The sequence below is a fragment of the Atta cephalotes genome (genome assembly GCF_000143395.1).
Source record: "Atta cephalotes unplaced genomic scaffold scaffold00023, whole genome shotgun sequence".
Classification (NCBI taxonomy): Eukaryota; Metazoa; Arthropoda; class Insecta; order Hymenoptera; family Formicidae; genus Atta; species Atta cephalotes.
In genome coordinates this window covers 2672363-2680200 of record NW_012130087.1, presented here as the reverse complement: position 1 = coordinate 2680200, position 7838 = coordinate 2672363, and the positions used below count along the sequence as shown (strand labels likewise).

Genomic DNA, 7838 nt, shown 5'->3' with positions numbered 1-7838 from the left:
GAGAGAGAGAGAGAGAGAGAGAGAGAGAGAGCGATGTAATTTAACCTCACAATTTTTAAACTGATAGTGACAACTTCATAAAAATGTGCAGAATGTTCTTATTATATTTATGATCCATACGAAATGAGTAATTTTGCTGAAAAATCTAAAAATTTAGATACAGATTTGAAAATAATTTTATTGGACCATCAAAATAATTTTGTAGGAATCTTAAGTATGATGATATAATGCTGCAAAATGTTTTGATATTCTAACAAATAATTTTGTCATCCTAATTGTTGTATTTTGATGGTGCAGCAAAATTATTTTCAGATTTGTATTTATAGATAAATTTAGCTATAGCTAAATTTTTAGATTTTTCAACAAAATTGTTTTTTCCGTGCACGCATAAACATGAAGTTTTCAGAACGCGCAAATTTTGTTGGAAATATAAATGCATAATTATGGAGTGTTTTCAATATCATAAAAATTAAGTTTTTCAGAAGGGTGACAATTCGTGCCTAATAAAGAAACGTTTAAGTTGGAAGCTCCACGATGAATTCAACCGCGCACAAAGTGGAGAGACAGTCGGAAGGCGGTCTCACCGTCCGGTCTTGATGCGCGCGAAAACTTTTCAATAATTGCCGCGACGGTAATAAAGCCGAATAAGCGCGAAATTACCGCGAGCACGCGCGGCCGCGCACCGGCACGCGGTTCCATTATCCCAAAAGTTGGAAAAGTTCGCGGCGGTGGCGGCAGCGAATTTAATGGCATTCATAAAAGCGACGTAGTCGAGCGGGTCGAAGGACGTTCACCAATCTCTACCATCCCTCATGACATTCGGCCATTCGTTTCTTCAAGTTTTGGATACCGTTTTACATCGCGTGCCGCGATTGTATTCGCGGCCGTCCTTGAAACTCATTTCATTCGATTTATGTAACGTTAATTACCCGGAAACACGCGTCTTGCATTTCGTTCTCGCGGATTTTGCACTATTATTTTGAAGAATATTAAGGTATAGATGAGCGTGTAAACCATGGATTAAGACATATTGTTATAGATGATTTGTCTTGTTACAAAATAAAAATTTTATTTTTATATTAAATCTCTTGTCTCTCTTTCTCTTTCTCTCTAGTATTTTAAATATTATAAATATTTACTTTATGTAAAAAGTGTAGTACAAATTAATAATATACGCTTTATTCGATGCATATAACAATATAGATTTTTCTTTTGTTTTCTTCTTAAATAATGAATTTCTGATAAACAATCGTATTCAACATATCCAACGTATTTTGTTCAGAGAAAGAGCCATTTTTATCGGCATATTGAATGAATTTGTAACTATTTGAAAAATCGGAAAAATTTTTGCGACATGAAAAAGTCGGTTTTTCCATCGTTCTAATAATTATCCAGACTTCGTAAAACAGATTTCCGAGGCGACAGTCTCGTTTTTTTTTCATGACACATGGAGTGAGTGATTCACGAACTTTGTCCAATTTATATTTTAATTGATCCGACAACAGGCATTGTTATATTTCAATTTACAAGCGTAGTTCACGACGAAATTGCGTGCCGTCTCTGCAATTGCAAACGAATATTCGATGGATCGATAGATCCAACAATTTCGCACACAATTATGACTTTCTGATGTTGATAAGCGGTTAGTTTTGTGAAAAATTCACAATTGTACTGAAAAATTCAACACAGAATCAAAGAATGATGTCAGTAGAAATTTATAATCATAAATTTATTATATAGATATTATATAGATATAATTTTTTATAATCACTTGAAGCATACGAGTTACAAAGAAATATTGTTTTCAAAAATAAAGATACAATATTATTAAATTTAGTTATGATTTTGCGGGTCTGATTAATTTTTTTGATCGTTGTTTAAAATATTTTAAGAATCATATTTCTTCGCGATATGTATTCATGTTCGTGACACTGTCAAAGAATTTGCTAGTTGTTTATATTATGAAATATTCTAAAAAAATTGATTATTTCACTTTCGATCGAATAATAAAAACTTGCTGTAGTGGATTACATTATTAATTATTCCAAAAAGTCGGCATTATTTCATTCTCGATCAATAATAAAATTTGATAGTCGAATTATCATTCGAGATCTCACCCGATAGGACATCGATTTTGCACCCTTTTATAAATACACGACGTGAAGTGGCGTGTAAGAAGTAGATAAGCGAACGCATAAACAGAAGTAAAGTTGTACTCACAAAAACCTTATCGTTTGCATAGATGCATAGATAGATGAGAAAATCGATAAGAAAATTAGGATTACATTATTCTATACTAATTTTACGATTTTTGCTGTTGGCTTTTAAAATTTGACGTTTAAGCTGAATGAACATCATTCGTATGAATCGAGATATGAATGATCCGTCAGGAATAAGAAATTTGTAATTACAACTTTTTCGATTAAATTTTTTTAGTTTAAGAGATATAGAATCCAGATGAAGAAGAGCGTGTGCTCTAAAAATTGAATGCTAATTCAGTGTAGAGATGTGCGGAGAAGCAGTAGAGAAATGGAAAAGAAATAAGAGAATGAAAGAAACGAAATCTCAAAAAGCTTCTGTTTCAAATATCGTTTAAGCTTGTCATAAACTCTCTCAATAGTAGCCACTGGGGGACGAAGAAATTAGAGACAAAGGTGGGTGATGCCGCCGACAGCTTCTCTCTTTCTAAAATTTGAATAACAAATAAAACGTTAGCGTCCATTGTTCTGGGCTCTTCGGATCCGATTCGCGAAATCGATTTAAAAATGATTTAAAAATGTCGATTTACGATGTATAATCCAATCATTTACTTTCCTGGAAGAGAAAGGGTACGAAGAAACGACGAGAATAAGTTTAATTTATTATTAAGAGCCGATCCAATTGTAGGCCCTGCGAACAAACCTCGTTCGACCCCGATTAACTTTTGCTCGTCATATCGATCCAACAAAAATTAGATTTAATATCAAATCTCTCTAGGAAGCGCGAAATACGTAAACCGAGAGAAAAATTTTTAGTATTTGTAACTATAATTACAAATTACTATAATTATAATTATGACTACTAATATTAACTACTGGTATTAATAATATAATAATTATGTATTGTATTCAACTATACACATTGATAGGCAAAATTGTATATATATATATATATATAATTTTGCCTATCAATGTTGACAACTAAAAAGGACTATAATTTATTACTATAGTACATAATTATGTAGAGTATAGTAATATATAAAATATAGTATAGTAATTATAAGAGTATAGTAATTATAAAAATAATATATAAAATAATATATAAAATAATATATAAAAATGGTTAAAAATTAGGCTCAATATAAACAAATTAATAGGTAAAAACAACTATGAGCTAACGTTAGTTCTAAATTGCAAATATTTAATGTCTTGTCACATATTGTATAAAATTAAAACAAACATTTCATCCTTACATCAGGATCTTTTCAAAATGTTAAAATATAAACAATCTTACATTACTGTGTCTATCCTTCTCAAACTTACATCAAATGTCAGTTCTTGAAACACTCTAATTAAATTTCAATCTATCTAATTGTGTGGTAATAATAAATATGTTTGTTGACAATAAATATGGTGACAATAAATATATAGCTCTTTTTACCTATTAATTATACAATAATTATAATTATAATTATCAACATTTTTACATTTTTCAGTGTAGATCTGCTATTCTCTTGAGAAAGTGCGAATTATTTTATTCTCCGAAAATGTACGTTATCTTAAAATCCCAGTTTATTCTATTTTGAGAATAGAACCTTAAAATTAATTATTAATTAATTTCATTCATCAAATTAATATTATCACATATAGCTTCATTTAGATCTTATTTAAATGAATTTATGTGACAATATCAATTTATTGTCTAATTTTATCTAATTATTTAATTATTTAATTAGACTTATTTTCTCTTCGAATCAGATTTTTCGAATGCATTTAGGGTAAGAAAGCCCGCTGAATGTGCAATTGCGGACTGTGATCTGATAATTTACGAGAATCGCTTATTACGAACAATTTTGATGTTACGAACAATTTTGATTTATCGTGAGAGTCTCTTCGATACGGTGCCTTTCAATTCTCTGGCTCGTTATCCCTTAAATGTCTCTGTCGATACCGATTTGATGAGCACCTTCTGTTATCAGGGATTAACTCTCTCGAAGAGAATTGAAGACGAGCCAAATGGGTGCGCCAACGTAATCGATGCTCTAATTGTTTCGCCGAACGGCTTATTATTTGAGCTATCGATCCCCGACGGTTCACGCAACCAACGAACGTCACGCGGCGTCTATGTAAGATTTCGCTCACGAGCGTTATCACAGAGCACCTATCTTTCAACCATCTTAGGATGGAATTATTTATTCAAAAAATTTGCATGTTTCTTTGTACATGCACGATTAAATTATCAAAATAAAATCTACATGTTTTTAATATGTATATTTCTTTAATTAATTCCTCCAGCTCTTTTTACTGTCAAAAGCTTTCGGTCTTATTTCGAAGATAATATCAATTTTCCTATATACGTATTATGTGTAAAATTATCTTTTAAAAGAATGATAAATATTCTAGAAAGAAAAATTAAAGTTTACTAAAATAGTTTATAAAATTAACAAAAGATTAAATAGATATAAGATTAAAAGATTATAGAGAAAAACAGTAATATTTTATAAGAATTAGCGAGAAGGTTGCAAGATTAAAGTTGTAAAAAATAATTGGATTTTTTTTTAACTAGTCATCCATTATATAAAGTCTCTTACATCTCCATCGATCTGGGCGGAAGGAATCAAGCGGGCAATTTTAATCTCGCGAGAGCCGCCGAGTCAACCGCTCGGAAGGATCGCTCGTTAGATACTCGAACAGCGTCTTCCTTTAAATCGGCGGGAAGAAATTGGAAACGCGCGGAGCAAATCAGTACCCGTCGCTCTTGTCGGCTATCATCCCCGTATCATCCCCATAGATTCCAGGACCGATCCGATCGGATCAACGTCGATCAAAGAAGACGATCCAAAGACGCCGCGCTCTCTCCACCTTCGTCTAATCTTGATTCTTCTTCGCTCTTTTTTCCCTCTTGATGCAACGCGCGATTGCAGTTTTAATCTATCGACAAGCGCAGAGCCAATCGCGCTGCTTGAAAGAGAAGTCGAATAGGCTCCACCGACTTCACTGAACGTTCGATGAGAACTGATAATAGAGAGGGTGGAAAGGGTGTTGGTATATAAGGAAAATTTGAGCAAGCAGTCTTGCGCTCAAACATGACGTGAGTCGCCATAATTTCAACACCAGACTAGCGAGGGAATAAAAATTGAGCGTTAATATTTAACGCTAGTATTAAAATACACTGGCTGCTGAGTAAAAAGATTGTTAAGGATTAAAAGCCAGTTATATGCCTTGCTATGCGTCGGTATTATATTAAATCGTGTCGTAAAAATTATAATAATGCATATAAAATAATAATATAAAATAAATGATGTATGTAATGTAAATATGAATCACTTGTATTTTTTATTTTCTTCTTTTGCGATTGTTTGTGAAAATACATGCAATATTTAAATAAGATGTATATAGACCTTTTATATGACAATATGACTATCTCAATATTTATCAATATAATTTTCTTGATCTTTGAAATATCGGAAAATTCTATTCAAAGTAGATTCATATAAATATTCTACTTGTATAAGCATCATACAAATAACATATATCTAATTCTCTAATAAAATATATTTGTATCTCTAGATATTTCCCTTTCTGTGTAATTAGACTTCTGTAAGCTTTATTCCACACGATGAGAAGAGATTCTCGAGTTATTAAGCGCGTTCAGATAGAGCATGGTTTATTAGAAAACTAGAGGTAATTTATATGAGTATACCCGGTAGTTATGAGATCAGGACACACGCTGCGTCGTCGTCGGGATTCGCGAATCCGGAAAATTAATGATTTATAAATGGAAGGTATAATTAAAGGTTCGCGCACGGACTAGCACGACGGCCGGCCACTCTCGGCAATTAAATCAAACTTGCTAATGAAATCCGGCATCGACAAATCGCAACCGCGGCATGCACCTATCTCGCGGGACATGAGGCTTATTTGTCCGTCTGCATATATCTCGAATAAGATTACGATATAATCTGCGTGGATTGCATATATCAATATAATTTACGCGGGCAAATTATATTAATATACACTGGCATACTTAGAATACATAATGGCACACTTAAGAATGTAATATGTATTAACCTATATCCATATAGAGTACAATCGGTCCAGTACTGGGCTGGTATTGACCACTGTTCTACACAGGTACAATATTGGCAAACTACTGGCCCAGTACTAACTAAATATTGGATGACTTAGGCCTAGTATTAGTAGATGGTACTGGCCCAGTACTGATTGACAGAATCTTTGCCGTCAGTTGATAGTCGGAGCGATTGGCTAAGCATTAATTTCATTTTAACTGCTGATGATCTCCTGGCGATCCTATATGGAATAGTCTCTACAAATGTAAAATGGAACATTCCATTGTTAGGAAACATTGATTCGCACTTTTATTCTGTTAATGCATGAATATCTGAATATCTATATCGAATTTTAAACAATATCTGTGTATCGAGTTTTTAACAATAAAACTTTTTATATTTTTCTGTAAATTTTGTTATGATGCCTCAAAAACTACACCGTTCGAATAAAACCAGAATTGTACAAACTTTATCTCGCTTTCACTTTTCTATTTTCAGTGGGAATCTTGTAAAACGTGATGTGAAAACATAGTAGTGAAAAAGTGAAAAATTATATTGAGAGAAGAGTTAAGCTCGCATGTAATATTCTTTCATTTCTGTCAATATCTAAGGAAGTTTTTCAGCTGAGACGATGAGTAATCGCAGATTCAGAAGGCATTCTATTGGATAACTGAATTTCGAGCTTTAGATAACGAAGCTATTACTAAAACTTCTAATAATCATGCAGGAGATTAAGCTGACGCGGCAATTTTGCGGCGTTATTCACAAACTCGGACGAATAAATTACTGTTGTGTGTATCGACGTATCGTGATCGATCGTTTACACAACATCAGTCCTACGGGATAAGAGCGATTCATACTTGGTTCCTTTTTATTTATTTTTTTTCAATCTACTATAACTACTCATGATACAAAATTTATATTTCATTAGGATTGAATCTGTAGTTTGCAAATATTCTATTTATAATTGATAGTGAATCAGTATTAATGAAAATGCAATTCAAATAAATTATTATTAACTCTTACTAAATTGATGTCTATGATACCATATTATGTAATATATTAGTAAAATATTAATTTACGCATAATATTGGAATCAATACTCTTAAAAAAAATAGAAAAGTGATGAATATTTATTTAATAAGTGATGAATATTCATTTAATAAATCATTACAGGATTATCAAAAATATAATATCTATCAAATTTATCACTAATTACTTATTGCGTTATTTTATTTAATTAGAATTTCAGATATTATACGAATGTTAAAAGTATTTAATTTTCATTTTAAATATTAAAATAATATTAAATTGGAATAAAGAAACATTTGGAGTGAAACAACACACAATGTAATATAACTGTAAGATGAGTATGAAAATACATAGTATTAATTATCGGTAGCAGAAAATAAAAGTGAGTGAGTGAGTGAGTGAGTAGAGAGAGAGAGAGAGAGAGAGAGAGAGAGAGAGAGAGAAGAGAGAGAAGAAAGAAAAGTATTTAGTAGTAGTCGACGAAGTAATTAATTAGGTACTCCTAACCTTACCAATCTACCTTACTTTTTACTTACTT

At 31.8% G+C, this 7838-nt stretch overlaps 1 protein-coding gene across 1 annotated transcript in view; it reads left to right on the top strand.

Moving 5' to 3' along the window:
• The window catches only part of LOC105620008 (probable serine/threonine-protein kinase samkC), a 106366-nt gene that overhangs the window by 96171 nt on the left and 2357 nt on the right, over positions 1 to 7838 (top strand). The gene's annotated exons all lie outside the window — the stretch shown is intronic.